The sequence below is a fragment of the Panthera leo genome, chromosome E3 (assembly GCF_018350215.1).
Source record: "Panthera leo isolate Ple1 chromosome E3, P.leo_Ple1_pat1.1, whole genome shotgun sequence".
NCBI lineage: Eukaryota > Metazoa > Chordata > Mammalia > Carnivora > Felidae > Panthera > Panthera leo.
Genome location: NC_056694.1, coordinates 34,690,765 through 34,718,166, shown reverse-complemented (window position 1 = coordinate 34,718,166; position 27,402 = coordinate 34,690,765). Strand labels below are relative to the sequence as shown.

Sequence of the window (27,402 nt, the reverse complement as noted above, 5' to 3'; positions counted from 1 at the left end):
TGGATTTACATAATGGGAACTGCCGAAATGTATACAAAATCAGGTAAAATTATATTCTGCTTTTCCAATCTGTAACTCTTAAAAGCTTATTTAAAAAATTTTTTTAATGTTTATTTTTGAGACAGAGAGAGACAGAGCATGAACAGGGGAGGGTCAGAGAGACAGGGAGACACAGAATCCAAAGCAGGCTCTACGCTGTCAGCACAGAGCCCAACACGGGGCTCGAACTCATGGACTCTGAGATCATGACCTGAGCCGAAGTCGGATGCTTAACCGACTGAGCCACCCAGGCGCCCCTTAAAAGCTTTTAATAATATTTATGAAAAAAAATTGATGACCATAGCCCTGACTTTATTCCTGGAATGCTGCTGTAATGCTTTGAGGTAGAGCAACCATATTGTGACCAAGAGGACGAGAACCATATTCTAAGAATTCAAAAAAGAAATTTAGAAGTAATCTTGGTCCTCATGATACTAGGGATATAGAAGTTGTGGACTCCCCAAACTCAGACATCGTTTTACATGATAAAAATAAACTCTGGCCTCCACTTCTGAAAATGAGGTCATAAGAGGGGCAAGCCTTAATCTCCCACTGTTTAGCAAACTATAAGAAAGTTAGACATACATATAATATATGGTATATGTCTATTATACATATGTCACCATTACAGAAAAAAATCTCACTGTATATCTATACCTACATTACAACTATGTTCAGACATTCATATGTCAGACAATAGATTACACAGGTCTGGGATACTAGACAGAAGGGAAAAACAGGAGTTAATCTCTAGCTGTTTCCATTCTCTGTGGGAGGAATATCTAAACTATGCTTAGAGGGAGAAGGAACGCACGAGTATCCAGTGGTCTTGATGATTTGAGGATACGGAGATCAACAAATATTTGGAGACGCTGATAAGCCTGGAGGTTTTAAGGAATAGTCTGGGGAAGAAGAGAGTGATGCTGTTGGTCAAAGGATGCAAATTTTCAGGTGTTTCTAATGTTACAAAGTTCTAGAAATTGAATGTACAGCACAGTGACTACAGTGAACGATACTGTATTGTATACATGAAATCTGCTATAAGAGTCAGTTGTAAGTGTTATCATATATGCAAAAAACAGTCACTATGTAAAGTTGTGGACACGTTAAGATTGTGGATACAATAAGCTTGATGGCAGTAATCATTTCACAGTGTGTGTATATATATATCAAAACACAAAATATGTATTTTTATACCTAATTATACATAATTTTATAATATATAGCTTATAATAAGTATATATTTACCATACATTATATAATATATAATGTACAATTATGTATTACAGTGTGTATAATTTACATTTTTATACTGAGATAAAAGGCTGAAAAGCAATATGTAATCTACAGTTATTATAAAGATAATGAAAAATAAATAGATATGACAATTAGAAGTCTATTCTAAAACTGATTTTTTCCTGAAATTAAGCTGTTGGAAGTTTGTAGCAAAATCTTCTCTTAAACAAAGAAGAAGGAGAAGGAGCAAAGAGGGGAGTAGGGAGAGGAGGAGGAAGAGGAGGAGGAGGGGAAGGATGAAGAGGGAATTAGGTTGAAAATGAATGCCTCAAGTGTGCATAGCGGTCCCTTTGAGTCTTTGCTGAGCATGAAGCCACCTATGCACAGAGGAAAGTCACAAAAGTTCTGACAAAGAACAGACGAATTGTAAGGATAGCAATTCGCAGAGATCATACAGTGTGGGGAGATGATCAAGCCTTACTCGGAAACAAAACGACAACAACAACAAAACAAAAACAAAAACACAGAGTCTTTGGTGTTATCTGGGGCATTCAGTGAACACTCCAGAAGGATCATGACTTAGTAATAATGCTGCAGTACCTCTGAACTTGAGATTTCCCAATACTTGCCCCAGAAAAGCTGGATCATAAAACAAGTCTCAAAAAATGTAAAGGGACTTGAATCTGTAGGTTCAAGAATATCATAAGCCCAGCCCTGCTGGGATTTTTCATGGAAATTGATTCTAAGATTTGTGTGGAAATTCAAAGGAACAGAATAATTGAATCAGTTTTGGAAATGAGGAACAGAGCTGGAGGACCCCCACTATGTGGACATACACTATCAACAATCAAGGAAGTGACTAGAAATAAAAATGGAATAAAAATGGGCATGAGAATGAGGATATAGGTTAATGGAACCAAAGAGAGCATCTATAAACATAGTGCATATCAAGTGATTTTCAACAAATATCCTGAGGCAATTCAGTGTGGGAAAGGTTGATAGTTCCAATAAATATTACTGGAACAAGTGGAGATCCATTTGGAAAAACGTGAACTTCACACTATATAAAAATGAGCTAAAAGTGGATCATACACCAGAAGCCAAAAGCTGGCATTATAAACTTTCTTAAAAAAAAAAAAAAAAGTTAGGACAATTTTTATGGCTTTGGGGTAGACAAGATTTCTCAGGTCATTAAAAGCCTGAAACATAAATGAGAAACAATGATAAATTGGGCTTGATCCACATTAAAACCTCCCATCTTTTAACAGCCACTGCTGAGAGAACGAAACAGCAATTAAACTGAGGGAATATATTTTAAATATATCTGAGTATATATTTTTCATATTGACAAATATTGAAAATCCTTAAATACATACATATACAGTAAAACCTGGGTTTGCGAGCATAATTCGTTCCAAAAACATGCTTGTAATCCAAAGCACTCATGTATCAAAGTGAATTTCAAGAACCATTGGCTCAGTTGTGATCATGTGATGTTCAGCATCATGTATGACTTGTGTTGCAAGACATCACTCATTCATCAATTTAAAATTTATTAGAGGGGTGCCTGGGTGGTTCAGTTGGTTAAGGTCCAACTTCAGTTCAGGTCATGATCTCGTGGCCCATGAGTTAAGCCCCGCATCAGGCTCTGTGCTAAGAGCTCAGAGCCTGGTGTGTGCTTTAGATTCAGTGTCTCTCACTCTCTCTGCCCCTCCCCTCCTCACGCCCTGTCTCTGTCACTCTAAAAAATGAGTAAAAGTTAAAAAATTTTTTTTAAATTTATTAGAAATGTTTGCTTGTCACACAGAACACTCAAACACTCTCAGAACAAGTTACTCCCAATCCAAGGTTTTACCATATATCTTTATATATATACAAATATATATATATATGACACATATACAACATATATATCTGATGTATATCTTTACATATCTTTTATATAGCCAATAATAAGATAAATGACCCAATAAAAAATAGGCATAAGTTTCAGATACTTTTGGTGAAACAAAAGTTTCACCAAAAAAGATCTAAAATGACCAAAAAACACATAAAAATGGTCCATATTATTAGCTAGCTGGGAAGTGAAAAATCAAACCACAATAAGCTATCATTCCATATCAGAATGGGTAAAATTAAAACACTGGCAAAACTAATTTCTGGAAAGGATATAGAGCAATTGGAAGTCCTAAAGAATGTAAACTGATATAACACTTGGAAAACATTTTTGAGATTTCTTATAAAATTAAATATAAACTTACTATATGACCCATCAATTCTGCTCTTAGAAATTCATTGGAAAAAGAATGAAAACATATGTGCACACAGACTTAAATGTAAACATTCACAGCACCTCTATTTATAATACTCTAAAACTAGAAACATCTCAATGGTCCATCAACAGATGAATGGATAAACAAATTGTGGTATATCCATGCGATGGAATACTATACAGCTATAAAAACGCAATGAACTTCAGACAAACACAAAAATATCAAAACATGATGCTGACACAAAAAGCTATAGACTAAACGAATCCATTTATATGAAACCCTAAAAACAACAACATAATCTGTACTGACATAAAGCAGATGTGTGGTGGCCTGAAAGTGAGGGAGGGCTCAGGGAATTACTAAGAAAGGCTATAATTAAGATTTTTGTGATATGAAAATTTGTAGATATTGATTGTGGTGGTGGTTGACTGATAGGTTTATATTTGTCAGAACTCATAAAATATGTGCTTAAGATGAGTACATTTTAGGGGCACCTGGGTGGCTCAGTCAGTTAAGCATCTGACTTTGGCTCAGCTCATGAACTTGCAATCTGTGAGATCAAGCCCTGTGTTGGGCTCTGTGCTGACACCTCAAAGCCTGGAGCCTGCTTCAGATTATGTATCTCCTTCTCTCTCTACCCTTTCTCTGCCCATGCTCTGTCTCCCTCTCTCAAAAATAAATAAACATCAAAAAAAAAAAAAAAAGATGAGTACATTTTATGTCTGTAAATTCCATCTCTGAGTAGATTAAAAATTTTATGGAGAATCATGACCAAACTTGAAGCATGTAAATCAGAATATGAAACAATACAAACTTCAATCTCATCATTTGTAGTAAACCCACCTACACCTATAGGCACAGAGTTAGGTCTGAAAGGAAAAAACCAGAATAAATATATTTAAAATTATTTCACATGGGCAGAATTTTGACAATGTTATTTTCTGTTAAAATTTTCTTATTTTGGTGTTTTCTGCAATAAATGGTGTTGGTTCCATAATTCAGAATTGAAAGAGAAGGATTTTCCTAAACATGATCATGTCATACATTTCCCGATTGATACTGATCTTTAAGTTCCTGGTTATACCCAGTTTAGGACTTGGATGACCTGGCCACTGAGTAGACTAACCAATGTTGAAGTCTCTCCCATTTCTATTATTGGTGGTGGTGTTTTCTTCTCAGGCTCAGTAATCAATGGTTTCCAGTATCACTTCCCCAGAACATAGGCTGTCACTGCAGTGTGCCTGTGTCACCAGGAGGTCACATGAAAACACAAATGGCTAGGACGTCCCCCTAGAGTTTCTGATTCAGTAGATGTAGAGCAAGGAGAGTCAGAGTCAAAAGTGTAGTTTCTGATTCAGTAGATGTAGAGCAAGGAGAGTCAGAGTCAAAAGTGTAGTTCATTGGTATCACAAATAATAGCCACATGAAAATAAATGGTGGGTATTATGTTTCTACTGTGTTTCAAGTCATGAGCTGGGGCTTTGCATAAGGTTTCCCACTTAGTCCAGAAATAGAATCCTAATTCAAGAAGTGAATCCCCATCACTGTCTTCAACAAAAGAAAGAAAAATAACACAAATACAAATTCACATAACTATGTAGCACTACACTTGAAAAACAAGACTTCATTCATAATCTGTAGCAACTACACAAGCAGCTTAAAGTGAGTAAACAACTGTGTGGTTTTTTTTTTTTTTGTTTTTTTTTTTTTGAGGAATGTTCTGAGCTCATTATCTTGTTAGTATTTATTATTCTCAGTACACAGGAGTTATTTCATCAATGACCCTGGAGGCTAAGCTTTAAATACAAGAATAGTAAACATAGCCCCATTATCTCCAGTGTCCTCATGGTTTTCCATTTTGGGTTCTCCCAACAAAACATTTGGTACTGACTTACAGTAACAATATTTACTGGGGCACCTAGGTGACTCAGTTGTTGTGTCCAACTTCTCGTTTCAGTTCAGGTCATGATATCATGGTTCATGAGATCAAGTCCCATGTTGGGCTCTGCATTGGCAATGTGGAACCTGCTTGGGATTCTCTCCCTCCCTTTCTCTCTCTCTGACACTTCCTCATTTGCACATTCCCAAAAATAAATAAATAAATAAATAAATAAATAAACAAACAAACACACACACACATACTATGTGTATATATATATGTATGTGTGTGTGTGTGTGTGTGTTATATATATATATATATATATATATATATATATATATATATTAAATGCCTACTGTACCCAAGCATTATTCTAAACCCTTCACATACACTGATTCACTTAATCTTCAGACCCACATTGTAGGACAGGTACAATTATTCCTTCCTTGCCCCCATTCTTAGTAGTATTTCTTGACCGTCAGTTCAGTAAGCCTATACCTTACCTGACTGCCTGGCCTTGGATTCAACATGTTCACCTCACAACTATTCTCGTTCTATTTCACTATACTACCTCCAGGAAAACACCGTGGAGAATTTAGAGCAGTGGAAATTTATATTTAATGGGGAAAAGATGGGGCTTAGATGAGAATCTTTTAAGAGTAATTTTGAGAAGCATTTAACACTCCATTTCTGAATCCCTTGAAATCTTGGCAAGACCTTCAAGATGGAGTTTCCTAACATATATTGGATCAGAAGTTGGACATGACTTTATTTAAACATTAAAAGACAAAAAAAAAAAGATGACACCCTCATATAACTGGGGGGAAAGTATTGGGAGCATGTCATTCCAGTCACAAGGACAGGGGAAGGCCCGTGGCACCTGAGTTCAAGAATGGTGCACTTGGTTTTGGAGTTCAGGAGTTTGGGTTGGATTCAACATGAATTAGATTTTTTTTTTATTTTAGATTTTTTTCCAGCTTTTTAGAGGTATTAGTGAAAAATTAAAATCATGTGTATTTAAGGTATATCCATCAGCTACTGAAGTCACTGTGTGTGTGTGTGTGTGTGTGTGTGTGTGTGTGTGTTGACAGCTCTTGAGATCTACTTTCTTAGCAAATTTCAGGTCTATAAGACTTTGTCATATTAGTTATAACCACCAGGCTGTACATTAGGTCCTTAGGGTTTATTCATCTTACAAGCAAAAATTTGTATCCTTTGACCAATATGCACCCTCCCATCCCCAGGCCCTGTCAACCCCCATCCTGCCCTCAATCAACTTCGATTTCTTGCAACTTCCTTGACTTGGGTAAGTAGGAAGTATAATATTGGGTAAAATTCCCCCCCTTCATAGTTTATATGGATTGCCCCTATAAGGAAAGGGAGACAAGTAAAAACATTATAGAGCTATATTAATATCAAATATTGGAAGAAAATTCAAGGTGGTTTGGGGCGTATATAGAAAGAGAACATTACTCTGTGACTGAGGGGCTCAGAGAATGATTTCATTTCAGATCTCTCATCTGAAATGAGTCTTGAAGCATGAGAACAGATCAAAAGAAGAGGACGCAAAAGGAATACGAGGCAGAGAGAACCACATGGACAAACGCATGGGGGCAAGAAGTTACAGAGAGCATTCTTTCAGAGACCTGAAATTCCATTAGCCTGCCTAGGGGGTAAAATCTGTGGCAAGAGATGAGCTGGAGAGGGGGTGAGAGCCAGCTCCTGAAAAGCCTTGCGTCCCTTCATCTGTACTACTCGGCTACAGGGGAGGGATGAGAGCACTGTCTTCTAAGCAAACCCCTTCCTGACCATCTCTGGGGAGGTGTGTCTTACACAGCAGGTCCGTGTATGCAGCCAGTATTTGAAAAGCTTTTCCTTCATGTTTCTTGATAAAGAAGGTTTTGCAACATCACTCACTACATTAAAATGCTTTCTTAGCTTCAGGGGACTGAAAGCATTTTTATTATGTTCCAACATTATTTATCCTTCCTGTACACAAGAGTGAAAAGCAGAAATCCAAAGAGAAAAATCCTTCTAATGTCTAAAACACAGCCGTGGTCCATTTGTCTCCTACAGCAGAGGTAGATGACAAAATATGTTGAGAGAGGGCTGTGCCTGCCCCCACTCCCCTGGGGTATGTAGACAGGGGGAGGCACATGGAGAAGGAGATGTCCATGACTCAAAACTCAGCCCTTATCCTCACCCTAGAAACCTCATTACAGCAGAATGCACTGCAGACCTGCCTTCCTCTAAGAGGCCCCATCCATCCAGGTCACGTTGTCTGCAAGGACCTCCAAGGCCAGTGTATGATCAGAAAGAAAATCATCTCACAAGTGTCATAATTAGTACCTGTAGACACTAATTCATCGGCGGGAAATGCATAAACTTCTGTTGTTTCATAAAAGAAATTCATTTTTCTCAAAAGCCTCCAAATGGCCTTATGACAGAAACTTAATCCAAATCAATTTAAGGTAACCTGAGTGAAATTAGCATTTTTTGGACAACTCAGGGTTTGCACCTATGTATTTCAAAAGGGTTATATATACATCACGGGGGCAGGGTGTTGTTTCAACTACCACTAAGGTGGAGGAGGCTGCGATGGCTTGTTCATCATTGTCTATCCACACTAGAATCTGCCTGATGGACTTTGCCATGACCAGGGCCAGCTGCACGCATCTCCTATTGGTGCCAGCTGTATACATCTATACCAGCTGGAAATGGTTGAGTAGTAACTACTTTCCATCAGTCCCCAGGTTCTCCGGCCATTCTGTGCTTTGTCAATGCCTCGGTGGGTCAGCCACCTGCCTCCCGTTCTTCCTGCTGTCTCCCGCCCCCGCCCCGCCCCCGCCCCTCCCCCGCCCAGGGTCCACAGCAGGTGAGGCAGGTTTCTCTTAGACTTTCCCCTTTGCACACTCTGGTGCTTTTCCACTCTCCTGATGACAAATGGAGCCATCATAGCCACCTGTGTGTGAGACCAGATGCCTCCTTGGATTTCACTAAGGAAATAATGCACAACCCCCCCCCCCATAGCCTTGGATCCCCTCCCCTAGCTGGGAGTTTTTCCTTCCACAAGTGGGCTTGTTGACTTAAGGAAGGGTCTTCCTGTGAGACTCAACTGCCTCCAATTCTAATTTGCTTTGCTGCTTTCTCTTTTGTAATCTGAGCTGCTGTGCATAGAGATAATATCCCCGTTCAGTTCCCAGCATATAATCACCTGTACCTACAGTTTGTATTTCTTCCTTCCCTTGCTCATTCGTCTATTTCTTGTTTCTTCTCCCATCAGCGACCACCAAGTGGTTATGGTGTATCTTTTTATTTGTATGTTTCCTTGCAAATGGCGGAGGACTGCTTTGTGTACGTGCATTCTAATTTATATAAATACTTTGCTTGCAGTCTTAATTTTGTCCATTCTTTTTTCATTGACTAGAAATCTTTGGCCTTCCTTTCCATCTCTCCTTTTGTCAGTCTTGGGAAATCTAACGTAGTTCGGGCAAGAGATAAACTGGGCGAGGCCTCAGCATTCTAAGAGGCGTAGAATTAAATTTTGATATTTTCTATGATCTCCCTTTCCTTGGGTGGTGCAGGCCTGATCTACTTTATTTATTTTTTTTAATGTTTGTTTATTTTTGAGACAGAGAGAGACAAAGCATGAACGGGGGAGGGTCAGAGAGAGGGAGACACAGAATCTGAAACAGGCTCCGGGCTCTGAGCACAGAGCCCGACGTGGGGCTTGAACTCACGGACCGCGAGATCATGACCTGAGCCGAAGTCGGCCGCTTAACCGACTGAGCCACCCAGGTGCCCCAGGCCTGATCTACTTTAAATGAGAGGGAAAAAAATAAGGGACAAAAAAAATTAATTTCAGGGGCACCTGGGTGGATCAGTTGGTTGAACATTGACTTTTTTTTTTTTAATGTTTGTTTATTTTCAAAAGAGAAAGAGAGAGAGAGAGAGAGAGAGAGAGAGAGAAAGAGAGAAGGGAAAGGGAGACAGAGAGGGAAACACAGAATCTGAAGTAGGCTCCAGGCTCTGAGTTGTCAGCTCAAGCCCAACATGCGGCTCAAACCCACAAACTGTGAGATGGTGACCGGAGCTGAAGTCAGACGCTTAACCGACTGAGCCACCCAGGCGCCGTGAGCACTGACTCTTGATTTCAGGTCAGGTCATGACCCCAGGGTCTCTAAAACAACAACTAAAAATGAAAATAAAATAAAAATTAACAAGTTACTTTCAAAAACCAAAAATCCCAGAAGTATAAAAAACTATTTTACCACGTAACTATCGGACAATCACGCGGAGTCCAGCCCTTTCTAGATGTTTCTGATACCAGAGTATCAACACAATTAGCAAACATTTTCCTTGCTTGCACAAACCACCTTTCATACCCTGATGTAGCACCGATGTATTTCACTTAGCTGAGAGGCTTTCCACCGTTCAACCTAATCAGGTTGGGGCACGAACATTCCCAGGTCTTGTCAGCCACACAGTTGGAGACAATCTCTTGAGTCACTTCCTCAAAGGGAATTTAAATTAACACGTTAGTGTTGATTCTCACTAATCTTGCTCTCATCTGATTGCTAAGTTGGGTAAATTCCTGCCTATGCTCCTAAGTGCATTGATGCATTAAAACAAAACCACAGACTTTAGAATAAGACAGATCTAGTCGCTAAACTTAAGCTCTGCATCTTACTGAGTCGTTTCTCCTCCTTGAAACTATGTCGTCAATACTGAATTACAGATAATGATTAATAGCACTGTAGTGAGGGGCAAATGAAATTATGTATATAAAATGTTAACCTGGTACCTAGCACATAGTAAGAACTCAGTGTTAACACTTGTTATTATTTGCTACATTATTCAATGGCCTTTGTTTTACCTACTTCATTGATATGTAATTCATGTCTAGAGTGACGAGGAAATGTAACAGGCTGAGAACCTAGTGTGTTGTGTGACATTTTTTTTCCCACACCAATAGAAAAATGGCCTCCTTCTAAGGAAGGGCCTTCACCTACGAAACAGCTTTAAAATACTGTGCCAGACACTGCAAGCAATGAAGTCTGAGATGTCGAGAAAACCTTGGCAGGTCTATTTCTCTGGAGGCCCTAGAGGATTCGAACAGGTGCACAGTCTTGACCTTACATAGCAACGGCACTATTTTTCTCAAGCATGAAGCATGACTGCACACTTCGTCTAAGACCTGGAGGCCATGGCCCCGGGAAATTGGAAGCTTGGAGAATAAGCACTCAAAAGGTGAAATGCTTCATCTGGTTATTAGGGGAGGAGAGAAAAATGTTTGCCATCAGGACTGCCTCCAACACCCACACGGATAGGCTGAGGGCACCCACCACGGTGTCCTTGGCTTGTTGTTCAAACTGTATCACCCCATGGGAATGGCAATGATAGGAGAGTCCTATCCTCACCACAGCGGTCTACTGATTCTGACCGTGGTTTTGGTTTCAGTGGGGTGCAGGTGATGGCAGTTTCTCCCCCCATTATTCAAAAAAATGTGTATTCAAATAGAGACAAGAGAAACAGAGAAATGTAAAGAAAATAATCCTCCATGATCCTACCACCAAGAGACAGTAATGGATAACCTGCTGTGAGCTCTTTCCCCGTCTTCAAACAACCTCATCCGGGTATATTTCTACACCATCAGTACCACCTTCCTAAATGGTCCAGTGCAAAGATTTTTTAATAAATTTACTGAGTTGGATGGCCATTCCCATAGTCCAGCTCCAAAGCCTTTTCACCACCCTCATTAGACTCTTCACGCCCATTTAGAATTAAGAGCTTTCCTTCCCAACCCCAGGTAACCATTGATCTATGTTCCACCTTTATGGATCTCTCCTTTATGATGAATTTCATACAAATGGACTCATATAACATGTGACACTTTGTGTCTGCTTTTCTCACTTTGCAAAAATGTCACTAAGGTTTATCCATGTTGTAGCATGAATCAGTACCTCAGCCCCTTTGACGCCTGTGGGGAGACACCACACTTTGTGACTCCATTCACCCACTGGTGGACATTCTGGTTGCTTTGAATTTGGGGGTCACTGTAAATTGTGCTTCTAAGAACATTCATGTGCTAGTCATATGTTTTGGTTTCCCTAGAGTAAACACCAAGGTGTGAAATCACTGGGGCACCTGATAAATATGTTCAACTTTTTAAGAAATTACTACCCTGTTGGGCAAAGTGGCTACATCACTTCACATTCTTAACAGCAACGTAAGGTTCCCACTTCTCCACCTCCTTGCCAACTGGTTATTGTCTGCCTTTTGGATGACAGTCACTCTAGTGGGTGTGAAATCTATTTGTACCTCTATATGACTTTATTTAGTCAAAGGAATCATTAGGATGGAAACTACAAATCCTTCCCTTTCTTCTCACAGAAGCAAACAAATGATGTTTTTCTGCTCATCAAGAGAGTTTTGCTTCCATTTTGCTCTGTTCCCCCAGCCCACACTCCTCTCCATTAATAAACTCCTGTGCACGAACACATACTGTATGTATCATAGTTTAAATTATTCTGAGTAAAACTGGCATTGCAACTGCTGCACAGGTGGGCTGTTCTCCCTCCTCATGCCTACGCAGACCTTGCTAATGGTTTCTGCTGGGTGCACACAAGACCTCAGAATCTTTTTCAACACAGAGCTCTGAGCAGCTGTTATCAACCAACTGGCAATGACACAAAGGGTGGACTTAATTTATCATGCTTCATACATCAAGTCCTGAATATTGCTTTTTCATCAATTTATATCATAAGTGCATATTAAACACTCTTCGTGAAAATAATTTTTAATGGTCTGTAATATTGCATCATACGAATACACTATAATTTATTTAACCATTCACATATTTTGAATACATAATGTCTCATTGGTTTATCTCTACGATAAATAATGCTGCAGTGAATATATTGTGTATTTATATATCCTAGAAGTGGAATTCTTGCATCAAAGAGTAAAAGGTTTTTGAATTTCTAGATATATCACTGGGGTGTTCTCAGAGGGTAATGTTAAGTTTTTGCCCCATTTTTCTGATGGATGGGGATCCAGGCTGGTAATGGCTTAGACTTCTACTGAAATGCCAAAAGACTGTACAGTTTTCTTAAGTTCTTATTTAACCCTTGCAATTAATGTGATCTGCCTGGAAGTTCTTGCTTGGTTTATCATATAAATACGCCGTTTTTTCTATTCAAAATGGCAAGGGTATCATTTCTCCTTTGCTTGTTCTATGCTAAGTCCCTAGCCCTGGAAATAGTCCTCCTCAAAGGCTGGGAAAATAGCTCAAATCCCAGGCTCTGTTGAGTGTGCCCTTAGGAGGATGCAGGCAGGGAATAGTGGGGAGAGCCAGCTTCTTCTTCCAGGAAGACAGACTGGCCTTGGCCCAGGGTCCTGCCTCCCCAGCAGGATTCCAGCCTGGAGATGAACACAAAAGCTACTGGAGGAAGCAGCTGCACACAACTGGTGGTGGGTGGTGGGTGGTGGGTGGCATGGGCCATCCTAGTGGGGTCAGATGCCTCCCTCTCTCCCCACGCTGCATGCTCTGGGTTCACTTCCACTTTCCAGGAACGATGCCAATTCCGAGTCAAGCCCCGGTTGCTCTGGGCCCCTTGCACCCCTGACTGTGCATGTCACCCTCTCTCCGGGATCCTAAGAATTCTGCTACACAACATCCAAGGGCAGAGTTGTGGGCAGCACGTTTCCAGCACATGTTTTCCCCTAAAATCCTCCTCCGCTGTTTAGTAAGAGATCTCTAGTTCTCCATGCCTTCCTTTTCCTGTGTTTTTTTTTTTTTTTTAAGGTGTGTTTATTTTTGAGAGAGGCAGAGCATCATCGGGGAGGGGAAGAGAGAGAGGGAGACACAGAATCCAAAGCAGGCTCCAGGCTCTGAGCTGTCCGCATAGAGACCGACGCTGGGCTTGAACTCACAAATCTCGAACTCATAAACTGTGAGTGGAAGTTGGACGCTCAACAGACTGAGCCACCCAGGCACCCCCATGCCTTCCTTTTCTTAAAGAGTTCAAACAAGCTGATGTAGCAAAATGTCAGTTGCAAGAAGGGTCACTGTTATTCTTCAGTCTTGAAGGCATTATAATGGCAAATTTAATTCGGCTATGATTTCGGGATTATGTAGTCAATCGAGATTATGGCAGAATGCAAGTGCCAGGAGGCTAGGGTGCTGTGCTCCTGATGGCTGTACCCTCCAGCACATAGTAGGTGTTCTATAAAGACTGTCGAGTGACTGGGACAATGTATATAAGATTCTTCCCAGCCTTTTACACAGGCAAGATATACCCAGGACACAACAATTTCTCTCCAGCAGAAATGAACACTGATGTTCTCCAAAAGACATGTGTGAGACTGTTTATCATAGCATTACTTAAAATATCTATAATATAATAAAACTATAATAAGCTATAATAAAAACTATAATAATCTTAATTTTCCTCAACAGTAGAATGGGGCTGATACATTATGACGCATTGAAAATAGAATCTGAGGGACACCTGGGTGGCTCAGTTGGTTAAGCGTCCGACTTTGGCTCAGGTCATGATCTCAGTGTCGGTGAGTTCAAGCCCTGCCTCGGGCTCTGTGCTGACAGCTCAGAGCCTGGAGCCTGCTTCAGATTCTGTGTCTCCCTCTTCTATCTGCCCCTCCCCCTCTCATGCTCTGTCTCAAAAATAAATAAACCTAAAAAAATAAAAAAATAAAAAACAAGATGATACACAGTAGTAAAAACAGAACTAACCACAATAAGAGAACATCACCATGGAGATAATATTAATAAAAGAGGTCAGACACAAAAATGTATATGCTGCATTATCCCATTTAGACGAAGTTCAAAGACAGGCAGACATAGTATAGTTGACCTTTTAACAATGCAGGGGTTAGGGGCACAGACCCTCCCATGCAGGAGAAAGTTCAGGAATAACTTGTGACTCCCCTAAAACTTAACTAGTAACAACCTACCGTTGACCTTACCAATAACATAAACGGTCTATTAACATATATGTTGTATGTTCTATGTATTATATTACTGTATTCTTACAATAAAGGAAGCTAAAGAAAATTTTATCAAGAAAACCTTAAGGAAGAGAAAATAGAATTACAGGACTGTACTGTATTTATCAGAAAAAATAATCACGCATACATGGACCCATGCAATATAAATCTGTGTTGTTCAAGAGCCAACTGTATTCAGTGACAGAGATCAGAAGAATAACCTTGAATGGATATTGATTGGTTTGGAGCAAGAATCAATAGCTGAAACTCTCCCAAATGTCAATTTAAGTGATATTTCCATGGATGCATCCTTACATACGAACGCATCAAGCTATGTGTTTAGATGGACACGTGTTGCTGTATGTAAGTTATATCTCATTTTTTTAAAAGGGTGCTTCCTAGTATGGCATCCCAGCTTTTCATGACCCAACTCGTACCTCCCTCAGTGCTCATATTTTGCTATGCATTTAAGCATATTTTGCGACTTACTGCTAACCAGTAAGTCCCTGAATACATCCCATGTATTACCTCACTATCAGGATTTTGCATGTTCTATTTCCTCCTCACTACTCCTTTAAGCCTGAAAAACGGCTCCATAATCTTCAAATACCATTTTAAATGTCATTACTTTTCAGGATAATCTCTTTGTCACCTTTCCCCCAAGACTGCATTAGGCAGGTATGCTCCGTCTTCTTAGCACTGAGTATTTACTCTCTGCCCAAGCTGATTCAAAATCGCGTGGTCTGGTTTGTCTCTTCTGCTAGATTCTGAAGTCACCAAGGGCAGGGACCCTTTGCTGAGTCCCAGCTTACGGTACCTTGCCAGGCACTTAGCAGGGCCACAAATGATGCATCTTGGGTTGAATGCTGAATCTTGCCTCTCAAGAATGAAGGTGTACCATCAGCCGCCTGGATTTCTCCCCTCCCAGGAGTGTTGGTGTTTATAGGGCTTTTGCTAATGCCACACTGACACGTTCTTTGCAAAGGGCCTGTTGGAAAATTAGATCAGGTGGCTTCCCCACTGTAACATATGACACTTTTCTAATTAGGGCAATGTTTAATTTACTGTCTCATGGCTTTTTGAATAAATATAAATTGTCATACTAAAGTGACAGGTGTAAACCCAGGATGGCTGTGTTAGAGAGGTTAATCTGCTGTTAATCAAATCAGTTCTGCTTGACTTTCTCCCGGGGAGTGAGAGATAATGGCCCTGTTTAACTGGAGATTAGCCAGCTTTTGGCTGGAAATCCCTCAGGGCTCACCTGAGCCTCTTTGTGTCTTGTTCAGAATGAAGATATTCAAATGTGCTGATAATTAAACTTGGGACCTTCTCCCTCCTTTGGCATCCCACGAAGCGAGGACATTTTCCATTGGGCCTTTCCATTTACCAGAAGGATTTTTCTCTTAATCCAGTGAGTTCTGGAATATTCTAGAATATGACTACCCTCCCCCAATTCTAAATTACTGCCAGCAATAGAGTTGGAAGTTTTCATACCCATTGCCGCTCACCACAGCGAAAATGGGGCACTTGGGCATGACAGGGAGGTGGCCTTGTCGTCGATGCGGTCCATGAACGTGTCTCTGGCTAGGAAGAGAGAGGGTCTAGCCAGAAGCCACTGGAATTGTTGTCACAAGGAATTATGAGATTGGGACACACAAGCAGCATGATTTGGGATCTAGGAGACCAAGTAGGGATTCTCCTTAACCTCTGTCAGGACCACATCTTGGCTCTGGCACCGGGAAGATAAGGGCCATGCTTTGTGACCTCAGGGGTCTGCAGCCTCTAGGGCACTGGGGTTCTTACACTTGTCTGAGCAAACATCAACACTATGACGGGTGCCGGCTCTAGGCAGGAGCCAACCACAGTCACGGGCTTTGCAGTCAGTGAGGCAAAACAGATACAAGTGACAAAGAATGCCCTGTTCTGGATTCCCAGAATTGTCTTACGAAGACCTTTGGAGAGATTGAAAGCTTCATTATGGAGATAATGGATAAGCAAATAAAATATGAATCACGATTCATCTGAATGGCCCATTAAAGGAAGGTAATGTAATGGCATGATTAAGACCGAGCACTACAGAATCAGAGTTCTGGGTTCGAATCCTAGTTTACTATACAAGTTATGTAGCTATGAATAAGTCATCTAACCATGGAGTCTCATTATTCCCATATGGTAAATGAGCCTGTTTTGAATAAATGAGAAAATATGTATAATGCACTTAAAACTGTGCCTGGCTATAAAGACAGTAAATAAATATTACTTTTCACCATTGTTATCTCTCGATCATTATCATAAAGTCATCATTACCATCATCACCATCAGCATTATCATTGCTATCAGCATACCATCAGTATCACCATCAGTCTCATTATCAGCATCACCACCACCAGCATCATTATCAGTATCATCAGCATCATCACCACCACCATCACCATAGCAGCATCATCACCATCAGCATCACCATCACTATCAGCAGCATCATCACCATCAGCATCACCATCACTATCAGCAGCATCATCACCATTATCAGCATCACCACCACCAGCATCATTATCAGTATCATCACCACCAGCATCACCATAGCATCAGCATCACCATCAGCAGCATCAGCAGCATCATCACCATCATCACCATCAGCATCATCACCATCATTGTCAGTATCAGTACCTGTAGAATGATGAGGACTAAGGAAATTTAAATTACATTTGTATTATCATCTCCACGTTATAGATGAGGAAAGCACAGACCAGAAGCTTGCCTGAGCCACAGAGTTAATCAAGACCGGAGCTAGAATTTGAGCTCACTTTTCTCATGTCCTAAAATCCAAAGTTCTTTCCAAAAAAAAAGGGTTGACACAGAGCAAAGCACACATGAAAGAGTATATGAAAGAGAACAACAGTAAATACTGTAAAATTATATGATATGGCATTATTACACGGTTGGTGGGTTTTGAAAGAAAGAACATGTTCCTAATTGCTTGCATTTTCGGATTTGTTTTTATTTCCCACCTATAGATTAATGATGTAATAAGAACAGACACATTGTCTTGCATCTTTCCAGCTAACATTGCATTGTTAATCTCCCTTGTGACCCTGAATTGTCTCTGGATTTTCGGAGAGGCAAGACAATGTATCCACTTATTCTCCCGTAACTCAGCCAGCATGTAAAACAAATAACTGGGTTGACACGTCTGAAGTGGTGTGTCGTGGGCAAAACAAGGAAGCAAGACAGGCTTGCTCTTCTATTTATGGACTATAAACCCTTTACGGTGGCAGTGATGAAGGGTTTATAGTCAGTACACAAGCTGGTTACACCATAAATTGTAATGTTATATGATAAACTGGGACTTTATAGCAGTAGTAGATATCAAAGAAAAAAATGAGTTGGAGTCTGAAAGGATCTATCATTGAAGATACTTGCTCCAAGTTTAAATATTCAAGCTTGTTTTTGTCTTCATTTTGTTCAAGCATTGGATAATTCATGTTCTTCTGAGTGGGGATTTATAGATTTACCTAGAGTTCAACTCTTTAAAAAGAGACGGGGGGAGGGAGAGAGAGGGAGAGAGAGAGAGAGAGAGAGGAATGGTGAATGGCATAGTCATGAGTTGGATAAGAAATAGAAGGGAAACACTGAATTATTCAAGCACTTGGGCTTTCTATTTTTATACTGGCAGATGATAGGTAAGGCTCCCCCCGCCCCCGCCCCATTTTGGCAATGGCTAATATGGCACTATTATAAGACATCTTGGTTACTATACTGAGAAATGGAAAATATTTACAAGGGAAATGTGTTGAACGCAACTTAATTGCCTTTAGTTTACATTAAAGCTAAAAGCAGTGAAATGTCAACAAATGTTAATTTCCCGGCCTCTCTAATGGGCACGCACTCTTTCAGTTCCCAATTCTGTCCTTATTCATTACCAAACCGAAATTGCTAATATTTACTTATTACTTATTTATATTTTCATTTGAAAGTAAAAATAAGCTCATTTGCCATAATAACAGCTTAATATTTCCAGTGCTAAGAAACTGTCTTTTTAAAGATTTCTATTAATGGCCTCTCAAAGAAGAAATCAGAGAGTTTCCACTTTTTGCATATGGAGTATGAGGAAAGTATCATTAACTTAGAACATGATCATCATTCACCGTGGGGCTTACTTTGTGGTCTGGAAAATAGGGTGCCTGGAATTCACAGAGACAAGGAACGGTTTGATAGCGGCCGAGGGCTAAAAGCAACGTGCCAAGAATGAGAGCTCAGAGGATCCGTCCCAGAGTTTGGGAGTTGAGCCTCCCTCCTCTCGCCTTTGCAAGCCTGAGATTCTTTGGGGTTGACCTGCTGGGACCTCCCACATAACTTGGCCAGAGTTGGGAGGAATTGCCTTCTTTGAGCTAGGTGGCCCAAGTCCTGCCAGTTAAGTAGTAGATGCTCTTGGCACGTATCAGAGCCTGGATTCCTAGAGGCCCTGAGATGGATGTTCCCTATGGGCTCCCAGTTTTCTCAAAGACCTTCCACAGACTTTAAGCTGGAGATCATCCCCCTTGACCTTGGCCCAGTCAATGGACTTCCCTATCAACAAGCAACCTTGGCCAATAGCTTAACCACTTGTAAGTACTTATAAGCCGAGTGCTTATCCACAGTGATTGTCCCAATCCAATCCAACCTAGAACATCCACACCCTCTAGTTTTCCTGAGACCTAGGACATGAGACTTTATCTTTTAAATGCATAAAATTTCCAACAAACAACAATGTGTTTGTCATATACCAATAGTGCCCCTGAATTCCTAGGAGCGGCTAAAATAGAGAAATCCAGTTAGCAGCTGGAGGGACCTGAGTGAGGCTCGAGTGGGTGATGAGACAGGTGCACAGGTATCTGCATACAGGTGAGGCTGTGGGTAAGGAGGCATCTGGAGCAGGGATGAGAAATCAGTATCGTCTTGTACAACAATTCTGATGCACTGGAAATGGCTGCCTGGGGTCACGTATTGAGGAGTATTCTGAAGCTATTTAACAAAAGAAATGTGAACAATCCACTTTACACAGTGAAGAAAGGGTAGCAGCAAGGCGTTACTGAGTACCTCAGATGTGGATGATGAGAGACAACTGGCCAAGAACTGGATGTAATAATGAACATTTAAACATTGATTTAAGGGGCGCCTGAGTGGCTCAGTTGGTTGGGCGTCCGACTTCTGCTCAGGTCATGATCTCACAGCTCTTGACTCCGAGCCCTGCGTCGGGCTCTGGGCTGACAGCTCAGAGCCTGGAGCCTGCTTCTGCTTCTGTGTCTCCCTCTCCCTCTGCCCCAAACCCACTCGCATTCTGTCTCTTTCTCAAAAATAACTAAACATTAAAAAAGTAAAAAAAAAAAAAAAACACTGATTTAAAATGAACTTAAAAAAAAATCTTATTAAATAAACTAGAAGCAGTTGGAGACAGTGCAGGAAAACGGAAAGCAATCCCGACTTTTATACAGACTAGGCTATGTCCTTTCTTCTCTGCAGAAATATATTCCAAACAAGTAACACTGTTTATGCTGTTTGTCAAGCTATTTCTTTTGTTTGTCTTGTTTTCTGCAAAAGACAATATTGTTGAATAATATCTCTGTCATTAAATACCATTCTGCCGCTTTATTGCAGAGGGCTACAGAGTGTATTATTACATAGAATGTGCCCCAAAATGGCTTAACAGCTCTCCCATCACTAGACATCTGATTTTCACCCATTCTTGACCTACAAACATGCCAGGTTCCTACGATTCCACCTAATGACACATTTGCTCCTACCCCAATCCACTAAGGCACTTACTGTACGAGTAACGGCCACGTGCACAAGAATCACACACTTCCCTGGCAATGGCTTTAGGGGAAATTCCACCAAGTGAATTTACTAATTCTAAGGATAAACTTTAATCCTAAGGACAACGCATTAACTCCTAGGGCTGCAGGGGATCTGCAAATGTAGCCAGGACTCACTGTTTAAAAAAAAAAAAAAAAGGAAAAGCTGTCCCTGAGGCTTGGTGACTTGTTCAGCGCTAGGGACAAGCACCAGGGACAAGTCCTTCCAAAGTCACCCCTTCTAACTGAAGTGTGGTCCTACCACGCCGCCCAGCGCTGCTCCTAAAGGCATGAAAGGACCTAATCCTCTTGCCAATGATGAGGGGGGGCTGATGAAGGCACAGATGGGCACAGCATTTGGCGGATGGAGTTGGGGAGGAAGGGCATGGCTGGACCACTCTGTGACGCGACATCAGAGCAAGGTTCTTCCGACTGCAAACATTCTACGTTCATCAATTCATTACTGCACTTACACGTATAACTTTAGTCAGAGCACAGAGGGTGTATACAAGGTTTTTACACTGTTTGACTGTTTTCATTTACATAAATGCATTCAAAAACGTAATTTAATGTCAACGCCCCAAATCTGCTAGTTTTCTCATGTATATTTAAACAGGATTCTGTTTTTAGGTGTATCCCTCGGCCACCCGAAACCGTCCTATTTATCAACGGGGCACGGCACATTCTGGCAAACACTACATGCAAAGATGTTCTGAGGTCTCTTTTCAGTCTCTTACTTTTTAAGAAAAGTAAAAGCTGATGAATATGGTTTTTGTTTTAACAGAACTGCACACCACAGGTATTTAGAACTGAATTATAATTATAGTAACTGCCTTGGAGTCTCCAGCTTGGAAAAGCTTGTGCTGCCCAAGGGTGAAGTGTTATTAATAATTTTGCCTTGCTTTGCTACAGAACTCTTTGGACTTTGCAGACAACCCACGCATTACTTACTTCCCTTCATTGTCAGGCAGGCAGGGGTGGGTTTGCAAACTGGCCCTGAGCTTGCGGGAGAGGGTGGAGAGGGAGACATGCCACTCCGGACCAGCAGGCGGCAGGGTTCATAAGCAAAGGGGACTTAATTTCAAGGCTTGTCCTGGGTGCTGCAAGACCAGGGGAATCTCTGCACCTGCTGCCGGAATCCTGACTTTACAGAAAGGCCATAATGGGGCTCAGCCACGATAGTCTCCACCACACCTCACTCTCCAGGCTGCTTCCTTGCACCGGCTCCCACCCTGGGGCAGTGAGCAGGCGCACATTCCCCCCAGCGCTCGCGGGTCACCGGGGTCATGCCCTCTGGATGACCTCTTGCATCGCTTCCCCAGGAGCCCACCTATCCAGGCTCAGATCCGGCTTCGAAGGGCTGGGACCTCAGTTGCCTGGGCCCGTGCTCTCTTAGCTTTGCAAAGGGCCACCGAGGACTCCAGCTTCTCCTCCCGCTCGCCCACCTCGCGTACCAGCCCCGGAGCCGCCAGGCCTGGGCCAACCCCGCCCTCCAGCCAGCTCTCTCACCGGGGCTGCAGCCTGCGAGGGCCCCTGGGGCCGCGAGCCCACGGGAGACGCCGGCCCACCTGTCGCCGGCGCCTCCCTTCCCCCCCACCCCGGCGGTTCCAGAAGCGCGCAGAAGCCGACCGGAGGCCTTTCCCCGCGTCCGGTGCTCGCTGGGTCCGCCGGCACCGAGGGTCGGCCTCCCTCCCCAGATAGAGGTCACGGCCGCCTCAGGATTTCCCAGGACCGGTTCCTCGTCTCCTGGCCGCCGGGCCACCGGGCTCGCAAACCCGCCCCGGACGCAGGGCCGCGAGAGCAAGAGCGCAGCGGGTCGCTGAGCGCGCGCAGGTGCAGGTGGCGCGTTAACAAGCGAGGGGACTTACCTGGGAGGCTCCGCCGGGGACACCGCCAGGGAAGCCGGTCTCCGCACCCGCCGTCAGGATCCTGAGTTCGTGGAGGAGACTTCACGGGGCTCGGCCACGTCCACAGGGCGGACGGTCTCCGCCAGGGTCTGCACCACACCCCGCCCTCTAATTGCAACGACGCCACGGTGGGAACCACAGGTGCAGGTGGTATTCCTAGATTCGGCTGACAGGTCAGCGGCGGGTCACGTCCTCTCCATGACCTTCTCCAACAGTAGCTAAAGTGTTAGCTCCATTTTACAGACGAGAACACTGAAACCCTGGATGTTTAACAGCTTGTTTGTGTTTGCCCAGAAAACTCGTTGGGGATCTAAGATGGTAAGTCGTGTTTCCTTCTAATAGTATTGTGTACCTTCCTAAGGAACAATGCGAGAATGTGGTTTATAACCAGCAGTCTTAATTCTTGTCTTGTAAATGGAGATGGCTTGAATCTGCTTTCTGTTGCCTTCTTCGTTTATATCACTCATAGGACACTCAGCTGACTCGTCCTAAGATTTTTCTTTCCAAGCCAATTGTTCTGGATGTGTATTAGAATAACTTGGGGGTGCTTTTAAGATATACCGAATCTTTGGCTCCCCGCTCCTCAGAGATGCTAGTTTAATTGATTGAGCTGATGCCTAGAAATTGGTGTTTAGAAACACAAGCACCCCAAGAGACTCTAAGGGGTGCCCTGGTTTGAGAACCACTGCTTTACCAGCCTTGATATCACCCAGGGTCTCATTAGAAATTTAGAATCTCAGTTCCTCCCACGCTTTGCCATCAGAATCTGCGTGACAAGTCTTCCATATTGTTTGTGCTGGCTTTACAGTTTGAGAGGCAATGCGTTGCGAGGGGAGGGATCTACCGGCTGCACTTTTATTGGTGATGTAGTTTATCTCTTACAGTATTCTCACTGAGGTTGACAACTGAACTCGGGAGAAAAGCCAGTCGGCCTGAAGAAGCATGTAGGATCTACCTTGACTCGTGCAAAAGAGCTGAGTGCTGTGAGAAAGCATTCCGACGCTTTGCATATGACTTTGAGGAGTCTGGAGCCATTATAGACTGTTCCTTCAACATGAACCCCAGTTGGGGCCCTAGATGGTATCCATCTTTGCAGGAGGGGAAAGAGGCGTGGGCACGAAGCAACCTCCCTTCTTACTGCTGATCCTTAGGTAAGTGAACTCAATCCCACTGAGCTCACCTGCTCTCATGAGAAGGAAATAGATTTACATACACGAGGTGCCCAATGCATGATGGGACCTAAGCGAGTGGTGGCCCAGACGCCACAGGTAGTGTGATCTTGGGAAAACCTGTTGCAAATCTACAGAATTTCTTTCCCTCAATCTTAAAATGTGGAGAAAGGTCGATAGAGATGTCTCAGTAGTAAATGAGAAAACACACATTTTTAGAAGTGTATTTAGCAGGATGCCTGGCCCTTGAAAACTGCTCAATAAATGTTTATCTTCATCATTATTTCCTTCTATTTATGGCACCTGTATTTAGATTGGTCTTGATTTCACAATTTTGGGCCTTAAAAAAGGAGGCACAGAGAAATTTGAAAGCCTGATGTTACTTGCCCACTTTTCTGCTTTCTCCTTCCCTTTTCTCCCCATCCAGAGAGTTGTATTTTGTGTCCTGCGTTTCTCTGATGTACCTACAAACTAATACCCACATTCATTCAGATATCACATCATTTTTGTGTCCTTAATGATCCTCTTTCCCAATTTTTGGCATCAGGAAGGAAGAGGGTTTTGATTTGGTAAATAATCTTGGTAATAGGCCAAGATTTTAATCACCTGGAAGAAACTGGCAGTGATGAGGGTTGCCAGGAAAGCGTGCCTGAAAAGCACGAACTGACTTCGTCCCACTTAGTAATAAAAATGGAGGTGGAGTCGGGGCCAAGATGTGGAAAGTCAGGTTTAGAGATGAAGGGTGCTAGAAGAAGCCCCTCCCCCACCCATCAACTCCTCAGCTCCAAGCAGCTGCCTAACACATTAGATCACGTTTCTTAGCACACATCCCTCCAGAGTGAATATTCTACAACTTTCCGTATATGGCTTTTTTTTTAATAGACATTTCCAAAAGAACAAATTAGCCAGCCGCTTCCCTCCTCTCTCCTCACTCCACCCAAAGTTAGAGAATCATTCCGCAGCCCTTCTCTCCTGCACAGAATTACCCAATTATCTTCTAAATTATAAAAGGGAAATCTTCTCCACCAACTGTTAGTGGCGGGGCTGGGATGCGCAGTGTTGCAAAACTGTAGCAAAAAAAAATGTAAACAAAAGAATCCCGCGGAACAGGGGGGCAAGCTGTCCACATATGCTGATCCCAGCGGCTTCAATCAAAGGCAGAATGCTTCCCCAATAAATGAAGCCAGTGCAACTAATAAACTCAGGCGCTAATTGCTGGCTGCAGATGTATTAACTGAAGCAAATATGATGCTGGCAACCATTAATTATCTAATGAGGCCAGCAGTCTTCTGATGAGGTGGGGGCTGATTAAATATTAAAGGGTAGCATATGGAATGTGCCAGGAACAAAAGATTTCAGTCTGGAAGGGAAAAAAAAAAGAATGAACGAAGAAAAAAAAGTGAGTTCTTTCCTTCTTCCTTTAAACAAGAAAAAAAAAAAAAAAAAGACGAGAGCCATCCCTGTGTATGAGAAAGGTAATTAAAGTCCCATTGCTAGCAAAAATCTCAAAGTGAGTTCGGGGGAAATCTGACTTCTGAAGCTTTAGCACAGATGAAAAGGTTTCACTTTAAAAGATGGTGACAAAATTTTCCCATGTAAAAGCAGTTGCTTTTGTTTAACCCTTTGAGCCAGGGTGAAAGCCTGTTGTTTGAACTATTTCTTCTGGTTTTCATTGGGGGAAGTGCTCTTCCTGACTGACTCAAACCAGGGGGCATGTTCATGGGACCCCACGCGCGGAAGCTGGTCCCAGCTTGGTGTTTCACTTCACTTATAGGGCTTGCATATTAAATCACAGGGCGAGTCGTGTGTTAAAGGACACTAGTGGCATGCCTGGCCCCTGCTAACCACTTGACATGAGTGATCTTGTTTCATCTACAGAACAGGTCGTAAGGTAAGCATTCTCCTTACTTCAAAGCAAGACATTTCGAGGCTTTAAAGGAGGTAAAGTGACTTGCTCAAGGTCACACAGCTAGTACGGGGCAGATCTGAGATTTAAATCTGGGATATCATTTGAATGTCTTAGTTTGTAACCATTACACCATAGGTAAGGACAGTTTAATGGCCAAGGGATACATGAATCATTTCTTGTGAGACACCTGCTTCCAGGGGAAAAGTGGGGAGCAGATTTAAGTGGTTTTCTGATTGTCCTTGAGGAACATGATGGTCCAACTGTCAAGAGTGGTTGAAATATAAATACAGTTATGTGTTTTGTGTCGTTGTCTCTGACCCCTGGAAGATTCCGGGTATCGGATGACTGGTTTTCTGGGTCTGAGGTGCGTCCTGGGCAGTCAGGACTTTTGGTACTCAAGCCAGAATAGTCCTGGGCAAACCGGATGGCTGTGGTGACCTTAGTAGATACAGATAAAAGTTTTTTCAGGTCCTCTTAATTTGAAACCCAAGTTACCTTTGGGTGGCGTTTTTACCAGATTTAAATCAAACTTGTATTCAAAAGAAATATCACTGGATAGAGTAAAAAACATGCCACTTGGAGTGACCTGGATTATGATCCCACATTGACCTCTACCAGCTGATCAGTTAGGTGCTCTTCAGGACTCGGTTTCCCATCTAGAAACTGAAGGGATAGGTGAAGTGCTCACTCCCTAGATTTTCTTGCAACTTTAAATTTCTGTGAGTCTGTAAGGGAGGAAGATGATTATTCAAATCAGGGTCGTTGATGATGCTAACCTATGTTCACAGAGCACTTTACAGTTGGGAGAGTTACCTTGCCGTGTCTGATTGTATTCTACAACCTTGAGATGCAGGCAAGCTTCTGAAGTCATGTTGACAAAAGTAAGACTCACTGATCTGCAGTGGTTATAGAAAAGCTATAAAAGCAAACTTCATTGAAGATAAATCAGGGTCCTCATTTAAAACAAAAAACGTTTCTCTCTTGCCCCTTTCAGTTATCAAACGTTGTCTACCTTGTACATTTTAATGGAGGCAAGATTTTATATGTATAACATAATATAAGTTGTATTATTTTTTAGAAAAACCTTAAGAGTGGCTTATTGATTCTCTGTCCTGGAGAAAAGACTCCTTATTTTGTTCAGATGACTTCTTTTCTCTTCCCTAAGTCTGTAGCCCAGCACTCCCTAATGTGTACTCCATACTGCATTAATGAGTTGGTACAGAAAAAAGAAAAGAATTAAGGTTCTCTGCTAGCTGCAGATACAGTCAACAACTTAGATGAATCTCAATACATAAGTGAAAGAATAGATCCGTATTTGAACAGACAAAGCTAATCTGTGCTGAGAAAAAATGCTAAAGATGATTGTTTTTGGCATGGTGGTAGAAAAGAAACCAGAAAAGTGGTTTCCTCTGGGTAAATGGGTGGGAGTAGGGATTCACTGGGAAGGAGACCTTGGGGAACTTTCGGGGGGTGATAAACTTGGCGTATATAGACCTATTGGTCTATAGGCATTTGTCAAAATTCTTTTCAAATTAAAAAACTTAAAAAGTATAATCTAAATTCAACAGCTCTTTAGGAATTCTGAAAATGGGTGCATTTTGCCTTATGTAGTGTTGACCTCAGTAACATAGAATCACAAAATACGTTGATGTCTTATGAATAATACACATGCTGAAGGGTTTATATGTGAAAGGTACATGTAATATACTTCAAACTGCCTCCACATATAAGATGGATTGATGAATGGAGAAAAGGATGACTAGATGGATAAGTGGATGGATAGATAGATGGTGGATAGGTGAAGGGATTAATTCATGAATAAAGGACAAGTAGATGGATGGATGGATGGATAGATAATAAACAAATAAACCAAAGTCTTAATTGTAGAATCTGGGAGATGAGTCCATGGGTATTCCGTGTATGATTGTTTCAACATTTCCATTTGTTGGCAAATTTTCATAATAGAATGTTGGGTAAAAACAAACATCATAATCTTAAAGTTTCTTTATTTAGGAAGTGTCACATGCCATTTGTCTTGCCCATCTTCCCCTTGGAGGTGTTTAGAGCTCAGATGTATAAAGGCTGTAAGTCTCATAGTTAAAACAAGTCAACTTTATCCTGATATTTCCTAAAAATATTTGGTTTTGAAA

General features: G+C 41.9%; 1 long non-coding RNA gene across 1 annotated transcript; it reads left to right on the top strand.

Moving 5' to 3' along the window:
• The first annotated feature begins 22,418 nt into the window (after window positions 1–22,418).
• Window positions 22,419–25,221, top strand: LOC122209403. The gene is made up of 3 exons (XR_006197581.1): window positions 22,419–22,492; window positions 23,059–23,325; window positions 25,139–25,221. It is a non-coding gene; the product is annotated as an uncharacterized LOC122209403 (long non-coding RNA).
• The last annotated feature ends 2,181 nt before the right edge of the window (window positions 25,222–27,402 follow it).